The sequence below is a fragment of the Vicugna pacos genome, chromosome 12 (genome assembly GCF_048564905.1).
Source record: "Vicugna pacos chromosome 12, VicPac4, whole genome shotgun sequence".
NCBI lineage: Eukaryota > Metazoa > Chordata > Mammalia > Artiodactyla > Camelidae > Vicugna > Vicugna pacos.
Genome location: NC_132998.1, coordinates 2,709,720 through 2,734,579, shown reverse-complemented (window position 1 = coordinate 2,734,579; position 24,860 = coordinate 2,709,720). Strand labels below are relative to the sequence as shown.

The window sequence follows — 24,860 nt, the reverse complement described above, 5'->3', positions numbered from 1 at the left end:
TCGGTGGTAGCAATGGTGGCTATACAATTTTAAAGGGAATCTTTCATACTGATAAATGTATACAAAATAAATGGCTATATCCTGCATACTTAAGATAGATCTATGTTAACACTTTCTGGCTTGGAGAAACTGCACACACGAATTCAGGTGTTGAGGAGGCAGTGTTGTATGACGAAGAACGCAGACTCTCCGGAATCAGACTGTTTGGATTTGAGCCCAGGCTCTACTGGTTTCTAATTGTGTGATCTTGGGGGAGTTTCTGGATCTCCTGCTACAGCCCCTTCTTCTCTAATATGAGATGTGAACATGAGAAGACTCGCCTGATGGTTGGCACGCGTAAGGGCTCAGTGCCTATGAGATTAGAGGATGTTCAGTCATTTGGATGTTTTATTGCCCCTGGAGTGCATGAGAGGCTGCCTCATTCATGAGATAACAAGGAATTTCAGTGGCTTCAATAGCTGCGAATTCTCCATGGACCTCGGTCTTGTGACATGTCAAGAGAATGTACAAAGGGATAGGTGTTTGACCTTTTATATTTGGTTGCTTGGCTTAAAACCCAGCTTCCTGCCTAATGTCTATATGCCTTTGAATAAATTACTCAACTAGAAGTATTTTTGTTATAATTAAAATGAGGATAATAATGTCTACCTCACAGTGTTGTCAGTATGGAAACAAAATGAGACAGTTCATGAAAAGAATTTAACACTATGCATAGGAGATAATAAATGCTTAATAAGGGTTAACCGTCATTATGGTCACTGCCTGGAAAGACCACCATTTCTATAATCTGTGTGTTCTGGGAGGTGTCAGTTCCACAGGATGTTGATACAGTGTTAGTGGAAAACAAATGGGGAAAATATATTTGCAAAACTCTGGTTCAACAAATTTAACCAGATTTTTTAAAGAGGCAAATTTGAGTGTGCAGCATTTTCCAGAAACCGTTCTTCACAGTATGATACAGAACACTAAGTCCTCAGGAAGCCTCTTAGAAAAATAATCTGGTTTAGTATCACTCACAGTAAACTAAAATGCCCATTAAAAATCTTTCATTCTATTGCCCTCGGTGTTCTTTTTTTTGGGCAGAGAGGGGGTGGTGGTTAGCACTCCTAATAGTTTTGTTATGAGATTTCACGTTTCTCACATTTTTGCAGCCATCCTGCCTCCTCTTCCACACCTAATCCCTGCAGCCTTGCTGTCCTGCGCATCATGTAACAGAATGAAAGTTTAGAAAAAGTCATCTGACAAGAAGAGCTGCTTAGCATAATTCTTGATAATAGCTCTCCCATAGCAAACGGCCTCTGCAACAAGGTCAATGACCCATCGTATTTTCCATACTATTGTGCACCCACCAAATGGGATGACAGAAATGACAGCTGGTCAAACTGGTAACGAGACATACGGAAACAGAAACACCCACAAAGTCACCAGGCTATCAAACGAAAAAAAAGAAGGAGAATGCAGGTCAACATTTGGAAGTCTGTAAAGACCCCTGCCTCGCCCTCGCACACCGCCCCACCCCCACCCAGTCAGTTACCGTGTTCCATCAATATGACTTCCTGCATCTCTTAACTGTACACACTTGTTTCCATCCCAACTGCAATACTGCAGCTCAGACCACGAGAATTTCACACACAGCCTAACTGGAATTCATGCCACCAATACTGCCACCCGCTGGAATTGAAGGCAGGATGTGTGTCTGCCCTTTGGTGACTATGTCTGCAGGCTTTAGTACTGAGTAAGTGCCTGCTGGATACTGTTGAGTGTAATGCATTCTCTATGCTATAGCCAAATATGTAACCATGATCACGAGACACCCTTAATATGGTTAAAACTATCAGATGATTCCCTTCTATGTTTAAGATTTTTTTAAAAAGCCATAACCCTTAGTAGAGTATAAAAAGCCTTTATCAGTATCAGGGTTAAAAAAAAAAGCAACTTTACTCTTTATGTCTAGTCTTACGTCGTTCCTCCCCACCTCTCTCTCCATATACATTCATAGTCAATATTTTAACTCTCCTAAATTGCCTCCATGGTGTCCAGCTAAATTTCACCCCCATGTCACATGAAACATATCAGCTACCCACCCCATGCCCCACTCACCCCTTGCCCCATCCACTCTTCAAAAGGCTAACTTCTATTTGTTGGCCAAGGTGCAGGTTACAATTCTTATAGGATTTGGTCGAGACCACATTAAGCACCCCACTTTATGCACACCAGCCACTTGCCACACTGTATTCTAACTTTCCATTTATTTATCTCCATCCCTCACTCTCATGTAAGATTCTTAAAGAGAGGGACTGCGCACCACACATTTGTAAACACCTTGGGCCTGGCCAAGGTTCAGCTTAATAACTGGTAAACAGGTATTTGCTGAATGCTGGTGGTGCCTTAGAGCCAAATATACTGTGCAGTTGCCAACATGAGGAGGAAGCAAGTATGCGTCACTACTTTAGAATGAAATTAGCGAAAGACATCCAGGAAGACGAAAGTGAGAAAGGGGTGGGGGTAAACACATTCCACAATCTGTAATGGGTTTTATTCAAACTGATTTTTAACTAACACCCAAGTTTGAGCAAACTGAAATGTTAAGGGAGTGACAGAGGATTTTCAACAAAGGCACAGAGCCAAAGAAGAAAACCCAAAGTGGAGAAAGCTGAATGGTTCACTTCTTCTTGACCTTGTATGACAGCACAGAATGAGGAGGCATTCACTTCTCATTCAACATGCTAACGACCGGGTCTCAGTTTAAAACCTTTCCACCACAGTCAAGGGACGGACACACTTGCAGAATTGTTACATTTATCTGTTAAAAAAAAAAAAGCAAAATGTAAGTGAATTTTATAATAGCAAAAGCTGCGGGAAGAAGAAACTGGAAACTGAAGGATAAATTCACAGAGGGGATGAAAACTTGAAATTGCTCCCCAAACAGCAGCAGCCAGCGAGGAGCACAAGGGAGGCAGGATAACTGAGAACACGGTAACCTTGGCAGCGAAGGAGGTAGAAGTGAGATGCTGTCAAAGCGGAGGACTGACAGTTCAATCTCCAGGCTCTTCTGCTCTCTCTTCTGTGTTACATGTTTCAGAGTCACTGAGACGCAAACTTCTGGATGGTGTTAAGACTCTTGCCTTCCCACCAATGTTTGAAGTGCATTTAACTGTAAATAGGCAAGAACTGAAAAACTGTGATGCTACCAGAAAAACCATTTCCCCATGAAAACAGAGGGTAAGTCTAACTGATCTGAAGAAGAGAGGATGAAGGGGAAAAGGGGGGAAGGCTTATACACAAAGGAGATAAAAGCCCGGACTCCAACCACCTGGTCTCGTCTTGAGCTTAAGGCACTTCTGTGGGGAAAAAAGGTCCTATGAGGCAATATATATGCAAGTCTTTTCAGAACATTTCTCTACATTGATCTAATATTCATACCAACCTAGTATTAACTTATTACAATGGCATGAACTTTAACAGCCAAATCTAATACAGGAATTTAACCTTGAAGTAGATTGTGCCCGTTGAAAATATAAGTTCCTTTTTTTCCTGATAGGGACCAGAATGATCCTTTTAAAATATAAATCGGACAATATGACTGCACCCCACTCTTTGCTGCAAATCTGAGAATTTACTCTATTGAAATGAAGTAAAAGCTAAATTTCTTACTGGACACAAATCACTGAGCGACAGCTCAACATCACCTCCCTCCTTGGCCTCTCTGCCTCATTCCACATCCCTGTCCCCTCCTTCCTACACTTCAGCCATGTCGGCGCCCCCTCTGTCCTACTGTTGGAAAAGGTCACCCAGAGGACAAGACCACCGGCTGACCCTCAAGCTGGACCCAGGCAGTCGGAGGCTCCTCGCCACCCCCCATCCTTGGAGCGTGTGTACTGTCCACTGTTCCCACAGTGGGAGCTGTTTCAAGGATGCAGCCTTGAGAGAGCTGTGTGTCATCTGGACTGAACACATAACGGAACCCCAGGAAGGCCTCTGCACAAACTTTTAAGATTTGGCGGGCAGGTGGGGAGGCCTACTCAACTTGGCGCACCCAACACAAGCCTCATATGTAAGCTCCCTAGCTTGTTACACCTGCCACCAGCCCATTAGCTCATATTTTCTTAAGTAATTTCAAGACAAAGAGTTTAGAATATAAATCAGTCTTTCAAGGCCTTCTAAATGGAAACAGTAGCTATAAAATTCTTTTTTTTTCTTTTTGATACATCAGTGTTTTAGGATGAATGTTCTTTTAGATTCCGTAGTTAAGAAATCAACCCTGGAGATTTAGCCAGGAAAGCTCCACTAATTTCCAAGTATTGCCTAGCAGCAAATGTAAGCCTCATTTAAGAGCCACTATTGCCTCCTTCCTACACCCAGAGTTTATACTTCCATTCATTTCCCCACAAAACTGCAATTTTGGTGGGTACAGAAACTCAGGAGTGCTTTTGCTTTATGCCTAGTAATGTACAGCCCAAGTGCTGATTTTACATAAATGCCTTTGCCACATACAGACTGTAATGACAGGAAATAGAAATGCATTCTCTTTTAAATGGTTTTTCCAGAAATATATAATATTCTAAGTCTCCAAGCACTAACACCCAAAGCAGACAAACACGCTTGCAAGAGTACTAGAAAGGCACCTGAAATGACGAGGGCTGAACAAAACCACGCTGCTGTGCATCTGTTACTACAGCTCAGTCACTCACCCTCCTTTTCTGTCTAGAAAATGGGAATGCCATCTATTCTCTCAAACAAGGATGTCGTGACAACAAACAAGAAATCATGTGACAGTTTGAACTTAAAGATGCATGATAAATCAGCAGTATTACCATTTCTTCAAAGACCCTTCTTTAAGAGCAAGGGCTTGCAAGTCACAAATGGGATCCTGGTGCCAACACATATTAAATATATTTGTCAAGTTCATTTAACAACTTGGAGCCTCAATGCCCACCTATGGAACGCATGACTACCATTACATACTGATAGGACTGCCATAAGGAATAAATACAATTACATAAAGCATCTAACACAAAGCCAGAAAAAAGTAGACACCCAAACTGTAACTATTATTAAATATTATTAATAACACCTGGAACGTAGCCTCCTGGCTAGGAATGAGTGGGAAATAAGAAGTCTCTGGGCAACAAATAAAAGAGCCCACGTGTTTTAGACATAGGTGAAAAATGAACCTACTTTTAGGAATTTATCCTAAGTCTGTAGAATTAGAAGTAAGAATCTGAAACAGGCTGAAAAGGGAAGGAGGCCTGATTAACGGAGTCTTCTGATGGCTCTGCAAAATGAATATTGATACTAGGATATCAGAGAATAGACGTCAAATCTATAAATGTACAGAATTCTAGGATCATTGGGTACAAGGACAAGTGCTCTTCAAATGCCTCTAGAGATACCTAGAGCACAGCATGCTAACTGAAGTTATCAGTATTACTATGTATGCTTGTCACTTTAAATGCACCTATGGTCAATTAATTTATGACAAGGGAGACAAAAATAAACAACGGGGAAAAGACAGTTGACTTGGTAAGTGTTGCTGGGAAAACTGGACAAGCACATGCAAAAGAATGAGCTTAGAACATTTCCTCACACCATATATAAAAATAAACTGGAAATGGGTTAAAGACCTAAATGGAGACCTGAAACTGTAAAACTTCTAGAAGAAAACATAGGCAGAATACTCTTTGAAATAAATTGTAGCAATATTTTTTGGACCTATCTCCTAAGGCAAGTGAAATAAAAGCAAAAATAATCAAAGAGGCCTCATTAAACATAAAAGCTTTCGCACAGCAAAGGAAACCATCAACAAAATGAAAAGACAACATACAGAATGGGGGAAAATATTTGCAAATGATATAACAGATAAGGGGTTAATATCCAAAATACATAAATAGCTCATACAACTCAATATCAAACAAAAAAACGGGCAGACCTGAAATAGACATTTTTTTCAAAGAAGATATACATATGGCCAACAAGTACATGAAAAGATGTTCAACACTGCTAATCATTAGAGAAGTGCAAATCAAAACGAGATATCATGTCACATTTGTCAGAACAGCAATCATGAAAAAGTGTACAAACAACAAATGTTGGCAAGGATATGGAAAAAAGGGCACCTTTGTAAACTGTTAGTGGGGATGTAAATTGGTGCAGCCACTATGGAAAACAGTATGGAAGTTCCTCAAAAAACTAAAAACAGAATTGCCATACCATCTAGCAATTTCACTCCTGGGTATATACCTAGAAAAGATGAAAACTGTAATTGTAAAGATACAGGCACCCCAATGTTCACAGCAGCATTATTTACAATAGCCAAGATAAGAAAGCAATCTAAGTGTCCATCACCAGATGAATGAACACAGAAGTTGTGGTATATATGTATGTGCACACACACATATATGAATATTACTCAGCTATAAAAAGAATGAAATTCTGCCATTTGCAGCAATATGGAAGAACCTAGAGAATATTATGCTTAGTGAAATAAGTCAGACAGAGAAAGACAAATACTGTACAGTATCACTTATATGTGGAATCTAAATGCTAAAATAAATGAATCTATATAGCGAAATAGAAACAGACTCACAGATATAAAACAAACCAGTGGTTACCAGGGGAGAAAGGGAAGGAGAGGGACACATTAGGGGTACAGGATTAAGAGATACAAACTACCATGTAAAAAATAGATAAGCTACAAGATTACAACACAGGTAATTGTAGCCATTATCTTGTAACAACCTTTAATGGAGTTTCATCTGTAAAAATACATGGACTCACTATGCTGTACACCTGAAACCAATATAATATTGTAAAACAACTATACTTCAATAAAACTTTTAACAAATTAATGTACTGTCTTAAAATATACTGGCTCATTCAATATATCATTGGATCCTTATGATAACTCTTAGAACTAAGCTCTACATGTATTAATATTTCCAGATTACATATAGAATCTAAAAGAATAATTTGAAGACAAGTAGTAGGTGGTGGAGGAAGGTCTTGAAATTGACTTTCTGCCCACTGGTTCAGTTCTCATTGCAACAGCAGTTAAACAATGCTCCAAATACTCTGTGATGGGCCCCAAAAGTGTATGATGCATTTTAGGTGTGCACTAAAGAAAGCTAAAAGGCAGTTCTAGCTCTCAGTAATCTAGAAAGTCATCAAAGGAAAGTCACCACGTTGCTATGATACTGGATAAAGGAAATACTATTGTTTCTCGTCACTGTACTCTATGAACTAGTAAATGATCGATTTTTAAATGGTACATCTTTTATTATTTATATACACTGCATGGTCTGGTGAAAAGGTGATGTTAAGTGTCCAATGTCTACCAGACATCAGTCTATTGAAATTAGACCTAATGGAATTGCTCTATCAAAAGTGGCAACCGTAGGTAGGGTTGTCAAATAAAATACAGGGTATCAATTTAAATGTATCTTTAAAACAAAAAAACAGGTTCACTGAGATATAAATGATATATATATAAATGCTGCAAATATTTAATGTACACAATTTGATGCCTTTGGACATGCCAACACCCATGATACCAGCACCATTATCAAGGTGTACACATATCCATCACCCCCAAACTTCCCTTGAGTCCCTTTGTTCTGTCTGTACTTATGTATTAAGAACAACACTTAACATGAGATCTACCCTCTTAATAAATTTCAAAGTGCACACCACCATACTGTTAACTACGGGCACCATGTTGTACAGCAGAACCTAGGACTTACTCATCTTTTATAACTGTAACTTTACAACTACTGAACAACTAACTCCCCATGTCCTCCTCCCCCATCCCCTGACAACCACCACTTGACTTTCTGCTTCTGTAAGTTTTACTGTTTTAGACACCTCGTCTTAAGTGGACTCACGCAGTATTTGTCCTCTTGTGACTGACTTATTTCACTTAGAATAACGTCTTCCAGGTAGAGCCATGCAATCACAAATGGTAGGATTTCCTTCTTTCTTAAGACTGAATAAAATTCCACTCTGTGAGTATACCATCTTTTCTTTATCCATTCATAACTGCACATATCTTAATGAGCTCCTTTAGAGGGAAGACTGGAACACTGTCAGATTTTGGTACAACAAAGCACTACACTTCAGTTAATAGCTTAAGCAATGGAGAAGTCAACTGCTTAAGAATCAAAGCAGCAACCACTATGTGCTTTAAACCTCAGTCTGCAGTAAGCTGTCTAATACATATATTGCTTTCTGACCCGCTCCTTTTGCAACAAGATTTCAGCTCTTTTAAAATCTCACTTTTTCACCCTTTCCAATGTCTGGAACTTACTTTTCTGAATAAAATCATGTAAAATACACTAACTCGCCCTCCTCTTTGCCATCAGCTATTTCTTTCCATGTCTAACATTTTCCCTATGGATGAACTTGGCTGCCTCAATCATAGGGCAGGTATATCCCAGCAGTATGCATATCAGAGTGCAAAGCAGCGGTCAAGCGGTTTAATGTGTTATCTTGAGAAATTTTCCCAATGATTAGATTTATTAGCTTGTGAAATTACATCCCAAAGTGGTGGTAGAAGGCTATTACCTGAGTCTATTTTAGAAAAATGCTCCAAGAGCACACTGAGTAGGGGAAAGCCCTACACCAGGGGCAGGGGTAGGACTGGTCCAAACTAAAGCCATTGCCATTTCATATTTGTTGAAAACCTACTGACCTTATTTCCTCCCAATTTTTATCCTCTTCGTTGTTGGGAATAAAATCCAAGACACATCAGATGGAGTATTATATACAAAACAACTGTGCCAGGTACCACTGCAGTTTTACAACCAACTTAACCAATAATCCCTATGTTAACACTCTTCTTACCATGTACAATTAAGGTACTTTGTAAAGGATTTTACAAATTAGACTTACTACCAAATCATGTTAAAGTAGGTAATATTGTAAAAGGATAAACATCATATGGTGCATTTTCAGTGGAATATTATGCAGCCTTAAAAAGGAATGAAATTATGATACATGCTACAACATGGATGAACCTTGAAAACATGCTAAGTGGAGTAAGCCTGACACAAAAGTACAAATATTATATTATTCCACTTATGAGATATCTAAAATAGGCAAACTCATAAAAGACAGAAGTAGAAGAGAGATCACCAGGAGCTGAGGGGAGGTTTAATGGGTATAGAGTTTCCGTTTGGGATGATCAAACAGTTCTGGAAATCAATAGTGGGCATGGTTGCACAACATTGTGAGTGTACTTAATTCTACTCAATTATACACTTAAAATAGTCAATTTTATGATGTTATCTGTACTTCATCACAATAAAAATAAAAAATAAAACACAGTACGGCAAGAGTAATAATGGGAACAGCTCTATCATATAACCTACATTTATTTTCTTCCTGGCTCTTAACACTGTCTGAAATTATACTGCTGATCTAGGCGTTGGCTTGTTTATTGCCCCTCTCTCCCCCTACAAGAATACAAATTCCGTAAGAGCAGAAACCTAGGCTTTCTATCTCACTACTTCAGCCTCAGCACGTACAATGCTTCTTGTCACAGAGTAGGTGCAGAATAAGGGAGTTAACAAACAGGAGAAATAGTGTATGTGTCCTTCCCACTTCTAATTTGGTTACACTACATGATCATGCACTTTTTCTTATGTCTGATAATATTTAATACCTCCATCCCTTGTAGGCAGTAGGATACTTTCAACAGTTATTTATCTTACATGTAAGTCCCGTCTCTGCAACCAGGTTCTAAGCTCCTTGAGAAACCATATGCCGTAGCTCTGCTTCCCCACCCTTAGCCTTGTGTACTGCCGTATGGTGCCCTAGAACTTGCACATCCACGCTCACACTTGATGCCCATGACCATGAGGCTGGCAGATGTAATCATCCCCCTTGCAGAGATAAGGAGAAAAGCTCAGGAAAATTAGGTGACGTGTTCAAAGTCAAAGTTACTAAGTGGCAGAGCTGGAACTCGAAACCAGGTCTTCTAGCTCCAGGTCCAAAATTCTTTCCATTAAAAGTTTGGTAATGAAAACAGTGATGCTAATGTCCTATTTTTCCATATCTTAAAATTAAGTATGTACTCTAAAAGCATTCCTACTAAACTGGGGGGGGGTGGTAATTTATTTTTAAAAAGATAGCCTCATCATGGATTTTTAAATACTCAAAAAAGATGCAAATTATGCATGTCTGGAAATAAATTTTACCTAACCGTTTACTACTGTAATACTAGAGGGAAAGAGGAGAGAGGGAGGGAAAAAGCGAGGGAGAGAGAAAGAAAAAGAAGGAAGAGGAGGGAAGAGAAGAAAAGGAAAGAAAGCTGTCTATAGACCCACGATGGGGCCAGACAGAGCCAATCACATAAGCAAAATAAGGGCTCGTCTCACCATCCAGTTTACCTGTGGAATTCACTCAGCTCCAGCCCAGGGACAGTACGTGCAAACGTGAGCTTCGTTCTGCCACGCCTCCCACTTCTCATAAAGAACCAGAAATTCAGAATCGTATCTGAAATCTCTCAATTTTAATTGTTTTCAATTAATTCAATTTTTAAGAACACTCTGCATGCCAAATGCTGCCTGTGCACAGCATTGTGTGGCCTCTGATCTGAGCCATCATTTTTCTGGGTAGGTTTTATAACAGACAGCACTTTCTAGTCATAGGCTCTGTAAACTCCGTTTGACTTGAATCAGACAAAAACAAAGCAGGCAGAGAGCAGATAAAGACAAAAACGACCTCATACAAATTGGTTTACTTTCCCTGCTCTTCTTATTCAACCTCACTAAAACCTGTGCCTAGACTTACGGCCTTCAAATGAGCGCTTCTACATCAAAGAACTGCACTTCTGGGAGTATTTTAAGATCCATAGATTTGAAGACGCTTACACCATGAATGTAACATAAAACTAAGTGTGCCTTCCATGGGAGACTCCGGAGGCCAAAAATAGTTTTCACTGTTGCAAGGACAAGATCTGACCCTGTACTTCTGCAGTGGCACACAAAGATTATAATTGGGAATGAAAGGAAGTCAAGGGCCTACTGAAAAGCAGATGTCTTGAGCCACAAGTAGCAAGCACAGCATCTGCACACTGGCGGTGGGTGGAAAACACCGCAGGAAAACAACAAAGCACAAGGCATAAAAATACCAAAGAAGTCGGCTGGTTCTTTTCAGCTGGGAGGAACAAAGATTTACAGAGCACAAAAGGGCATTCAGAAGACTGGTAAAAATCTGAAGCCTTAAATAGCTTATGGTGCAGACAAGCTGGAAAATAGAGGCAAAGGAAGTCAATGGAGAATGAAATGTTTGTGCTCAGTCTCCTCCTAGCCTAGGGCTCCAAGGGCATTTCAGATCTGCCTCATGTTCACTCTTTCCCCAGACTCAGTGACACAGCTCCCTTGATGGTGCCAGCTTCCTCTTACCAAAGTACTTCAATTTATTACAGAAAGCTTTCTGGGAAGCGCCTTAAAAAAAGGTATCTAATGTGAATGCTCAGGTCAACATTCTGTATTTAAGTTCTCTCCCGACTACAAGAAAGTGCAGAAAGAACACATCTGGAGCAAGAATACTTGGATTTGAGTCTTGCTCACTTGCTACTGCTCAGGTAGATGCATGCTGGAGTCATTTCATCTCTTTGAGCCTCAGTTGATTTTTTTTTTTTTTTGTAAAATGAGGGTGTAACACTGGCCTTCACTACTGCACAGAGTTGTTGTGAAGATCAAAAGAGCTAACCTATATGGAAGTGTCTCACAAGTTTTAACCCCAACAATCATATCATCTAAAGAGTCAAAGGCTTATCATTTCAATAAAAGTACAGCCTCACCCATCATCCAACAAACGTTATTAAACATCCACCATTACTCTTAATACTGGCTATAACATAGCTGTGAAAATGACAGGCAGGATCCTGGCACACGTAGAACCTACAGTTTGATTCAAGTTGTGCATTCTCAATTTTTGACAATAACACAGTAAACAAAATAATTAATCTTTCAGCTAATAAAAGGATTATAAATACGTTTTCGATAATGGATTGCTTGTTTTCCATGCATTACCATAAAGAAAAGAATACAATGGCAGACCTTAATTAAATTCAGAAAGACACCTAGGCTGAAATCACACCAAGTATAGTCTCCTACAAAGGCGTCATCTGTACAAAGCAATTATTACACAGTCAGCACAGACACACTTGCCATCAGGCAAACTTAAGGGAAATGCTGCTGCTTGCTCAAAGCTTGGCTTGGGGAAACCCTGTATTCCTCCAAGACAGCTACTGCTGAGTGCTCATTCTACGCAAGCCCTTGGGTTGGCATTGAAAGTGGTACCAAGATCTGCAAGCGCAGTTCGTTCCTTCCTTCCTTCCTTCCTTCCTTCCTTCCTTCCTTCCTTCCTTCCTTCCTTCAAGGGACTCATAATAGAGGAATATAAATAAGATTCGTACAATCACGTAAGTAAGAGAATGATGCGTGGAATATTAAATAAAAGACGGCAGAGGTTGAGAGACAGACCTAACTTAGGGTGTCCAAGGACCTTCATAAACTTTTGACAAACCAGAAAAAGCACCAGACAGTCATCAAAATTCTGAGTTAGCTTCTAATCATGTTTTCGCCTGTCTCATTATATGAATTATAACCAGTTTTCCTATTCATAAAGTGAAAAATAAAACATTAGCAACCCTCTGGCTTTCTCAAATCCTTTTTTAGAAAAAAGTCAGGGTAGAATAGACAGATTTATCTGAACATCAGTGACCCCACAAGTTTGGTAGCTGCATGAGATAACAGCTGGGAAGCACCCTCACTGCTTCCGACCCCAAGGATGTCCCCCATAGGTGCTAAACCTGGCTCTGAAGCAGGAAAGAACTGAACTAAACCTTGAAACATGGGAAAATTTTTAATAAGCAGTGGTTATTTAAAGAAAAAAAAAAAAGTCAGGCCAAGTCAAGGGAGCAGTCTGGAGAAAGACACAGAACTGGGAACACATAAGGATTCAGAACGGCAAGTGGTCTCACTTGATTTCATCCTAAAGTCCATGGACTGGAGTAATAAGAGTTCAGCCTGTGACTGTATTTCAAAAATTAAAAAGCAGGCTCAGCAAGGTAAAGTGACTTGCCCAATAGGGACACACCCCTAAGTGGCAGCTCTGAGACCCGAATCCCAGTCCTCTGATTACAAATTCCTTGCTCCTGCTATCGGATCAGCCTCTGCTGAGGCTGGTGGGCGGGCACAGTATACACCAGATGGAGAGCAGAGAAAGAGTTCCTGGCCTTCACACTAATTTCCATTTTGGACCAAAGAAGAAAGACGACACAAGGCCACAGTACAGGGAAACTCTGGTCCTTTTTTATTTCTCTTCTGGGTTCTACGCCTTCTGTCCTGAGAACTGTATAAAAAAATCAAGTTCACAGAACCTCCGACACCATCTGCTGACACCACACTCTACAAACATCAGATTTAGAAGATAATACAGTTAACTTTCAGTCTACTTGGGGACCTAATCCAATTTGTGAGTTATCTGGGGAGCACATGTTCTCCACCTCCGTTCACCTTTGCTGTTCACCCAATTCTGGACGAACTCTTCCCACCATAAGATGTAAAGAAAAACAAAACAAAACCCAGCCACTGAATTAAAATGTATTTAAAATGTGATTGTATGCTGGAAAGCCCCATGTTGGTCCCCAATGGTAAACAGCAATAATTTTGGACTCTTTGTTCTGTCCACACCAGTGACTTGATCATTTATGTTACGCCATGTCCACACAGGCACAACTCCCACCTTATGACAGAGGATAATTCTACTGATATAAATTATTCCTCTCTCCCTTCAGAGCTTCTGTCCCTCTGTGATACAGTTTGCCTCAGAAAGGAGCCCAGGAAGTAAAGGCAATGCAATACACCTAAATCTAGAAATACCTCCATGGTTATGACAAATAATTGGTTGCTCTTTGCGAGAGGATACGGGCAAGGCCTCCCTTTGATAAAGGAGACAGCATTTTCCCAAAGCCAGACTGGTTTCCTTTTTCTTTAGACTCAGACCATCCTCCAAAAATTAGGACCAGCTCTAGCAGTTGGAATAAGACATTTAAGTAGATCTGTCCCAGTACCGTGGGACTCACATCACACTGGTCAGGCTGGCTCTCATGGGTGTCCCAGCTCTGGAAATCGAGCTTCTACCATTTTCCAGGCCCAACTTCTTTCTCCAGCCCCTGTAGAGGACTTTTCTTTGCTCTTGCCCCCTCCCCGGAGTTTCAGTTCTAAACTCAGCCCTAGTCTTTGCTATCCCCGGCAGCCTTCCCTGACACGCAGTGCCTGCTCATGCCCCTCTGGTTCTCCGCAAGAATTCTCTAGATTACACTGCTCTTGCGCCATGGCCTAGAAACCATGCTTCAGCTACCAGAATGGACCTTCCCTCAAGGACCCAAGCTGGGCCTGATCACATCACCAGGCCCTCACGGTGGCACGGTCCATTTCTGGATCCAAAGGGCCCCCATCTGTGTCTATGTGGTAGTGCTGACCGCTGGCGCTTATAATCTAATTGAATAGACATTAAGAAAAAGACTGGGTCTTGACTTTAGCTATTTTATATTGTTAGCTCTCACAGGCATTTAAAATATCAAAGAATGAAATAGTGTGGTTCATGAGTTGTAGGCGACTGAGCATTATTCAGCTATACTTAGGACAACCCGTTTGACACTGACAGTGCGACAGCCGTGCTGACCAGCGGGTGCCGAGCTCGGGAACCAGACTTCCTGGATCCGAACCCTACCTTTGACATTTCTCAACTTTGGGCCGCTGGACAAAATTAACAAGTGCTTCAGTTGCTGAAATGGGGAAAATGGTGCTTTTCTCAAAGAGCTGTGAAGGTTAAATGTGTTAATACACAGATACTGCTCAAGGTGGGCTTCACCCACAATCAATGCTCAGCAGGTAGATATGTATTATCTGAGTGGGCTACCATGTCTTAACAAACAATTAGAAGGTTCATAATGAAGATCAAATTGAAAAGTCAATGTCATAATGAAATCAGCCCCCCGTACATCAGTAACTATTTAGCCGGGAGGTGTGGAGTACTGAGGCTGCCTTGACAGCTTACCACATTTTTGAAAGCCCTTTCTCTGTTAAACCTGGAAAACAATGCTTCCTACCTGATAGGATTACTTTTATTATTAAATTTAGTTAAGAGGTATAAAGCACTTAGAAAACACTTCAGTGTCAGCTAACTTATTTGAGTAGCCCACACAACAGTCCGGGAGATGAAGTGATGAAACCAGAACGTCTCTGAGTGGTTAGAGCTAGGGGGTGTCCACACTCCCGACAAACGGGCAGCCTGTCATTCCTCCGGCCCCGGTCGGCACTCTTCTCACCACAAGTAAACTCAAATGTTAACTGCAGCCGAAAGAACACATGGAAGAGCTCATTCAGATCAGAAGGAAGCAATCACGGCCACATCCTCCCACCACCGAGAAAGCAGGCAAAGTGAGCATAATAAGCACATATAACAACTCATATTTTGCAAAGCTTTTAAAGGATGCAATTTTTCTTAGAAATGCAGTGAGAGGCTGCACTTCAAAAGATCAAGAGGATAAAAAGACCCTTGGAATAAAAATGAGGGGCCCCACGGAAGAATGCAACAATCCAACACACACTGGTACAAGGCAAGAATAGTGTGGAAACCAAGGAGGATCAAAGGAACCTGAAGGAAGTAAATTTCAGGGTGGAATGGGGTGTGGTAATTACCAGATCCTCAGTGACTGGCTCCTCGAAATGAATAACGGAGTTCCACTCTACGCTCTCTGTGGGTGCACTAAACGTGTCTTAGTGCCAAAGTAAACTTCAGAGTGTATTTCTTATTCTAAAATGCAGACTCAGTTATTTTCAGACAAAGCCCCTCTGAACCTCCACCTGCCCAATGGAGGTCAAACTCCCCTGGGGTCGTCGGAGGCCGGACAGCAGCCACGTCTCCAAGCCAGCCAGCCTTGCCCGCTGACCGCCTGCGTGACCTTGGCAAAGTCATTTCCTCTTACTCTCTATTCACCTCCTTGTCTGCAAACTGGAGCTCATGTTGGCATCTACCTAATAGGAGCAGCCTGATGATTAAGTTAGCTAACACAAGTGAAGCGTTTAGGATGGTACATGACACACAGAAAATATATACACATACATTCTGTTATCCCATAAGGTACCAAGTTAAAGGATGACACCATTTATTGTTGATGAGTATCTACACTAACTGGATCCCACTGAGGATTCCAATCAGTATCGTGGGGACCAGAGTGGGTAAACGCAGACAAACAGCACCTCTCTCAGAACGCTGCAGTCGGCCATGTTCCTCGGGGCTCAGTCCCCACAACGAGGCTTAATAAGACCCATTTTCTCCCGATTTATTTTATATTATAATCTGCGTTACTAGGAATGACATGTTTGAGAGCCTGGATGGTTCCTTTGATCTCAGGGTACCTTACACATTTAACATCATGTCAGGCACAAAGCAGGGTCTCCAAAAAAATTAATGATGAATAATCGACAACTGAGTATCAAACAAGGAAAGATGATTTCACTCCAGGCCTACTTGCTAAAATCAGCAGACTTTTAAACTCACTAGAAAAATAAAATTATTATCATTTTAATGTTATTTGAATAGTTTACAGCTAAAAGCATCGGCAGAGATTTTCAAAGTGAACTGTGTAAACCGTCACGTCAGAGACCTTGAAACGTTTTAATGGAATATTACCAACATGTCCTTCTGTCACTGAAAGACTTCCACAATTTTTCTGTCTGCCCCAGATTTTCTGAGAAGCATGCGTGTTCTCTGTGCACTGGACCACCTCGACACTGAAAAATTATCTGCTTCCCTATCAACCACTGATTTTTTCCATTACCAAATGAGAGGTTCTAAAGGCCCACGGTGACTAGGATAAATCACTCCATCTCTTTTACTCTATTAAAGGAGATATTTTATGTTCCACTGCCACAAAGTCCAAGATGAACACCAGAAATAGCTTGAGAGTTGAAGACTCTCATTTTAAAAAGGCACCGCGATTTATTCTACTTCCTGCTCTACCATCAGCATTACATTATTCATTAGACGTTATTTGTTTTTTAAGCAGCTATTATGCAGCTTTCGCGGAGCGCAGTCTTCCCAGCACAAGGGGGTGATTTCGAAGGATGCCTTCCAGAGATAAGGTCACTTTGTGGAATTCCCACCTACGTGACCACAGTGTGTTTGCATAAATCCAAATCTGCTCTATGACATTCCTGTCATGTTTGTTCGGTAAGCAAGTAATTTGCCACTCTCATTACTCCACGTACAAGGTACCTTGTGGAAAATCAATCTTTGTTCTGCTTCATACATCACAGCTCCCCCCAGACATCCATCACTCTGGCTCTGAAATGAAGGCATGAGGGTAAGACACGAGTCTGCTTCAGCAACTGCATTGTCCAAAGGGCTAATGAATGTTACACCTCACTGGGAAACCCCATCCTGGGGAAAGGAGACGTCTGTACACAAAGCAAAGACGCTGTTTTGTGCAAAGCATTTCCTATACCAGAGGGAGGGAAGTCTTAAGAGTGGAACAAACAAGTAGCTACAGGGGGTTTAGTGAACAGTTTTTCAGAAATATTAATCTACCGTCTCTTCAGGTTACAAATCATTTTCTCCACCTCTTGACAGGCTGAGATGTGACTTTGCAAGACAATCCATTGCAGGATCCTGACGGGTTCTAATACGTCAGGCTTCTCCCCAGGGACCGAGCCCGCTCGCACCGGTGGATGAAATCACGCTCGGTGTGTTCAATGGTACTGACTGCTGTTCTTCCATCACCGTACCCAACTCAACATCACAGCCTAAGTGCCCATGGGAAAAAGAAACCGGAGTATTTTCATTCTATACCTATCTCCAAATCCAAGGAAGAGTAATATGCTGGAATTTTCATTGTATAGTGTGGCTCAAGTGTCTTTTAAGAAACCACTACTTCGAATGTCAACCACTATTTATTAAATACCTACCATGTTCTATGGTGGTAGCTGCTGATAAAATAGTTAACAAAAGAAACAATGTCCTTTGCCTCATGGAATTTATATCCAGGAGAGAGAAAGTAAATGAGTATCTAAATAATTGACTATCTAAATACTTGTGACAATTTCAAGTATTGATCAGGGCTGTAAAGAAAATAAAACAGCCGTGTGACAGACAGTGATGGAGGTGTGGAGGTTTTAAAGCAACATTAGGTAGGATGGGAGGAAGACGTTAGCCAAAGGAAGTAGCCATGAGAAAGCAAAGTGTGGGGAAAGCATATTCTGGGGGGAAAAACAGTGAAGTAGACAGAAGGCTGTGTAGCTGGAGCAGGTAAGCATGAGCCAGAAAAGTGCTGCTGGTCACGGAGTCAGGTCCTGGAGGCCTTGTCGGCTATGACAAAGGATTTGGGTTTATTCAAAGTACAGTGAAAAGCCACTGGAAAGTGGAATTGGAAAGAGCTTTGAAACAACAGGGCAAATGACATGATCTGATTGAAATTTTTTAAAGATCACCTTAAAAAGTGTTTTTACATGGATAAAGAGTTGGGCATAGACGCAGGAGAAGGAGGGGGAACAGTGAGGAAGCTGGGCCATGGCAGGTGAGTCATGATGGTGGCTTGATCTAGCAAGGCATTAGCAGAGACAAAGGGAAGTTCCCATACTTGTGATATGTTTTGGATATATACACCTCAGGACTTGTCCAAAGACTGGGTGAGAGGATAGTAAAGAAAATATTGGTGTCATTAGTAAGAAACAAAGGAGGTGGAAATGAATAACTCTCCTTTGTATATATTAAGTTTGAGGAGATGGATATGTAAGATGTTATTTGGGAAGCTGGGAGCACAAACCTAGAGCTTCAGGAGAGGTAAATTCTGGGGCACACAGATGCTAATTAACACCAGGTACCCAAATGAGCTCGCCCAGGGTAGGGCTGTCAGATGAAATACAGGATACTACTTAAATATGAATTTCAGGTACAATGAATAATTTTTGGTGTAAGTATGTCCCAAAGAATACGGGAGATGTTGTTTAAGGGGCCAAACTTGCAACTACTAGATAAGTCCTGGAGGTCTAAAGCACAGTACAGTGATTATAGACAACAACACTCTATTATAAATATCAAACTTGCTAAGAGACTAGATCTTAATTATTCTCACCACAAAAAGAAATAGTAATTATGTGATATGAATGAGGTGTTAGCTAATGCTGCAGTAGTAATCATACTGTGATGTATTGATCTGTCAAACATCATGTACACCTTAAACTTAGACAGTGTTACACATCAATTATATCCCAATAAAAAGTATGTCCCAAACATTGCATGAAACATACTTATACAAAAATATGCCCAATAGTTTGTGATAGATGAAACAGACAGACAGATATCTATATAGATGTGTGTGCATATATTATGTGGGACATACTTACACTACAAAAAGTTATATGAAATTCAGATTTAACTGGGCATCCTGCATTTTTAACTAATAAATCTGGCAACCCTTTCTCAGATTAAAACTTTGAATAGAAAAGACCAAGACCTAGTGCACTCCAAACTTTCGAGGTAGAGCACAGGAAGAAGAGTTTATAATGTAATTTACAACGAGCCTTAAAAGGAGGAGCCAGTCAGGAGAGTGTGCGGTCACAGGCACTAAAAGAAAGAAGGTGTCCCCAAAAGAAAGAGAGATTCAACTGAGACCAAAGTTTTGACTGTTGCCTAGAGGTTGAATATGATGAGCTCAACAGGTAACCATGGCAGTGGACAGCAGGGAAGCAAGCCTTGGTGACCGTGAAAACGGCAGCAACAGTGAAGTGGAAGGAACAGAAGACGCTCTGGGGTGGGACCAAGAGATGAAGAAGTGGAGACAGTGAATACAGAAAACAGGGTGGTGCCTCTAAAGGAGACACAGGGTCCAGAAATACAGAAGGATCGCGTGTGTGTTGGTGGGAACGACCTGGTGGAGAAAGAAAAGTCAACAATTCAGGAGTGAGAGGGAAAGACAGCAAGACCAAAGCCCTTGAGAGGAAGTAAGATCCAAACCATGACGTGTGGGTTGACCTGACAGCAGTAGAAAGATTTTTTCCATTTTAAAAGAAAGAAGATAGTTTGCTGGTTTCAAATTTTATCAATGACCCTACAGAAATCTGTACACAAAAACAGCCCATTTATAATCAAATATTTTTCCTATATCATAGTGCAAAATGACTCAGCTATTATATACTCATACAAACAAATATAGACACATTCAAAAGTAGTTGCTTGCTTCAAGATGTTTTGATAACTAAATGAATTACTGATAGTTGCTTAGGAGGAAAAAGTGTTCACTTTAACTTTACCATGGTTGCTTTTATTTTCCACAAATATGGGAATTATAAAATAGCCTCTAAACTTTAATAGCATCAAAAAAAGTTGAAGATCTTCTAAATGAAAATCAGATATTCCTAAACAACACTTCCCATAACACCTGCACTATATCGTACATCATTAAGTAGGTATGTTTTGCTAATACAAAGTGAAAGCCAATACTGCCAAGCTCCAGAGAAACAAGGGTCAGTTGCCGTGGGAACCACACTTTGGACCTTCTGACTTTTGCGTGTGTTGTTTAGTGTGGATATTTGCATTGGATTTACTCCAAAATAAAAATAAAGTATTCAGTGATACATCTATAAAGGCAGCTGGCTCAGCAACAGACAGTTCCACATTTGGGGGAACACAAAAAAAAACAGTGAAGACATTGAAAAAATAGATGTAATACCTTTAGAACACTTCTCTTAAGTATCATGCAATCATTTGTCAGTTACCTGAAGCTCTGATATTTGTAAATGAACATAATTATTTGCTCCATAGTACATCATGTTCTTATTAACAAAAGAGGTAGTCCGGCAAAGAAAATTCCCTGGTTTATTGAAGTTTCTGAGTGAGGACTGTCTGCGTGGTTCCTGTTATTCTGAACACAAAGCTCACAGCTAAAACAATCTCGTACTCCTTTGAATATTTAAAGGAGTATGTCTCCTATCCATATCCTGTACTTGAAGGCAAACTGATATTGTCTTCAGAACTGGTAAAATATGAGTGCAGAAAAAAGTTCTGTGTTAAAATCGGCATGGGGTTGTCTATCAATAACACTATCCAGATTAAAAAGGCCTTGTTTCAGCATGATTACTGTAATTTAAAATTTCCGCTTTCCCTGTATTTATCTTATATTCTCTCTATGAACACAAAGAACACAAATGGAGCAAAATCAAAGTCCATAAAAGCAGAGGCCTTATATATCGTACAGAGTGTCTGGTACTCATGAGGCAGTCAATAAATGATGATGGATGGATGGATGGCAGGCCAAAAGCACTATGTAGAGAGGAAGCTACGAAATTTAGTCAGATGACGAAAACAGATCATAAATACACTTCCACTCTCACCGCTTCTGTTCAACAAAGTACTGGAAGTCCTAGCCGCAACAAGCAGACAAGAAAAAGAAATAAAAGGTATCTAAGTTGTAAGGGAAGAGGTTAAACTGTCACTATTTGCAGATGACATGATACTCTGTATAGAGAAACCTAAAGACTCCACACAAAAAATACTTGAACTAATAAATGAATTCAGTAAGGTAGTAGGATAAAAGATTAATATGTAGAAATCTTTTGCAAAACTTTACACTAACAATGAAATATCAGAAAGAGAAAGTAAAAAAAAAAAAAATCTCGTTAAAAGTTGTGTCAAGAAAAATACCAGGAATAAACTTGACCAAGGAGGTGAAAGATCTATATGTGGAAAATTATAAAACAATGATAAAGAAAATTAAAGATGATTCAAAGAAATGGAAATATATCCCACAGTTTTTGATTAGAAGAATTAATATTTTTAAGTGGCCATACTACCCAAAGCAATCTACTGATTTAATGCAATCCCTATCAAAATATCCATGACATTCTTCACATAACTAGAACAAATAATCCTAAAATTTTTACAGAACCAAAACAACCCAGAATTGCCAAAGGAATCCTGAGGAAAAAGGGACAAAGCTGGAGGCATAACCTTCCCAGACTTCAGACAATCTACAGAGCAACAGTAATCAAAACAACATGATATTGGCACAATGGATCAATGGAACAGAACAAAGAGCCCAGAAACAAACCCACGTACCTACTATCAATTAATCTACAACAAAGGAGGCAAGAATATACAATGGAGAAAAGATAGTCTCTTCAGCAAGTGGTGCTGAGAAAGCTGGGTAGCAACATGTAAATCAACAAAATTAGAACACTCCTCACAACATACACAAAAAATAAACTCTAAATGGTTTAAAGACCTAAATATAAAACTCCTGGAAGCCAATACAGGCAAAATATTCTTAGACATAAATCATAGCAATATTTTTTATATTGGTCTCCCAAGGCAAAAGAAGTAAAAACAAAAACAAACAAGTAGGTCTTAAAAGCTTTTTCACAGCAAAAGAAACCAACAAAATTAAAAAAAAACCAACAACAACCACCTATGGATGAGAGAAAAATATTTGCAGATGATGTGACTGACCAAAGGTTAACATCAAAAATACACAAAGAGCTCATACAATTCAATATCAAGAAAACAAACAACCCAATCAGAAAATGGGCAGAAGTAAAAAACCTTTCTCCAAAGAAAACACACAGATAACAGGCACAAGAAAAGATGCTCAACACTGCTAATTATTAGAGAAATGCAAAGGTATCAAGTGAGGTATTACTTCACACCAGTCAGAATGGCTATTATCAAAAAGTCTACAAAGAATAAACGCTAGAGAGGGTGTGGAGAAAAGGGGACTCTCCTACACTCTTGGTGGGAATGTAAATTGGTGCAGCCACTATAGAGGACAGTATGGAGGTTCTTTAAAAAAGTAAAAATAGACTTACCAAGTGATCCAGCTATCTCACCCCTGGTTATGTATCTAAAAAAGATGAGAACTCGAATTCAAAAAATATATATATGCACTCTAGTAAGCCAGAAAGAGAAAGAAGAAAAATACCATATGAGATTGCTCATATGTGGAGTCTAAAAAAAAAAAAAAACACAAAAACAAAAACAACAAAACAAAGCATAAATACATAAGAGAAATAGACTCACAGACATAGAATACAAATTTGTGGTTGCCAAGGGGGCGGGGTGGGAAGGGATTGACAGGATTTCAAAATTGCAGAATAGATAAACAAGATTATACTGTATAGCACAGGGAAATATAGACAAGATCTTATGGTAGCTCACAGAGAAAAAAATGTGACAATGAATATATATATGTTCATGTATGACTGAAAAATTGTGCTCTACACTGGAATTTGACACAACATTGTAAAATGATTATAAATCAATAAAAAATATTAAAAATATATATATGCACTCCAATGTTCATAGCAGCATTATTTACAATAGCCAAGACATGGAACCAGCCCTAGTGCCCATGAACAGATGACTGGCTTAAGATGTGGCATATATACACCATGGAGTATCACTCAGCTATAAAAAAGAATGAAACATTGCCTTCTGCAGCAGCATGAATGGACCTGGAGAATATTATACTAAATGAAGTAAGTCAGAGAAAGACAATTATTATATGATATCACTTACATGTGTAATCTAAAAATTAATATAAATGAATCTATATACAAAACAGAAACAGACTCAGACATAGAAAACACACTTACGGTTACCAAAGGGGGAAGGGATAAAGTGGGAGTATGGGATTAACACATAAAAACTACTTTACATAAAATAGATAAGCAACAAGGATTTATTGTATAACACAGGGAACTAATTTCAATAGCCTATAATGGAAAATAATCTGAAAAAATATATATAATGGAATCACTTCAGTATATACTTGAAACTAACAATGTTGTAAATCAACTATATTTCAATAATAAATAACTATACTTCCTTGGCAGGTCATAAAAATAAGGCATATTAAAGATTCTCAACAACTTGCCACCATCCCTAAAGCCAGAGGTTAATGACAAATATTTTGATCCCATTTAAAAAATCCAGTCCTTCTACATCTTTTTACCCTCCACAAAGAATACACTCACTCTCCCCCAATCTACCTATTCATACACTCTGAAAGGAAAACAGATCTCAAAAATTAACTCAATGACACTTCAGGCTCTCATGGCTAGAGTTTCCCCAGCTTTACTGAGATGTAATTGATATGTAACATTGTATAAGTTCAAGGTGTACAATGTGATAATTTGATATACATAAATATTGAAAAATAATTAACCACAATAAGGTTAGTTAACACCTCCATCCCCTCATATGATTACCAGGATTTTCTGTGTGTGATGAGAATATTTAAGATGTACTCTCTCAGCAACTTTCAAATATAGAATATTGTTAACTATGGTCACCATGCTATACACTGGATCCTCAGAACTTATTCATCATATCAACGGAAGTTTGTATCGTTTGACCAATGTCTCCTCACTTCCCACACTCCCTACCTCCTAACAGCTACCAATCTACTCAATTTATGTTAAGTTAGCTTCTTTGGATTCTATATGTAAGGGAAATCATATTGTGTTTTTTCTCTGTCTGACATTTCATTTAACATAATACCATCAAGATTCATCCATGTTGTCACAAATAGCAGGATTTCCTTCTTTTATGGCTGAATAATATTCCACAATATGTATACACCACATTTTCTTTATCCGTTCATTCACTGATGACACTGAGGTTGTTTCCATGTCTTGGCCATTATAAATAATGCTGCAATAAATTTAAGACCTGGTGCATGGGATTTACTGAAGGGTTTCAAAGCCAACACAAATACAATGAAGTAGAGAGTCACTGAGGAATTCACAAAGGCCAATGTTCCCTAGAATAATACCCAGGCTTATTTTCAATAA

General features: G+C 39.6%; 1 protein-coding gene across 10 annotated transcripts in view; it reads right to left on the bottom strand.

Moving 5' to 3' along the window:
- Positions 1-24,860, bottom strand: part of TAFA2 (TAFA chemokine like family member 2) — a 528,067-nt gene that overhangs the window by 134,350 nt on the left and 368,857 nt on the right. The gene's annotated exons all lie outside the window — the stretch shown is intronic.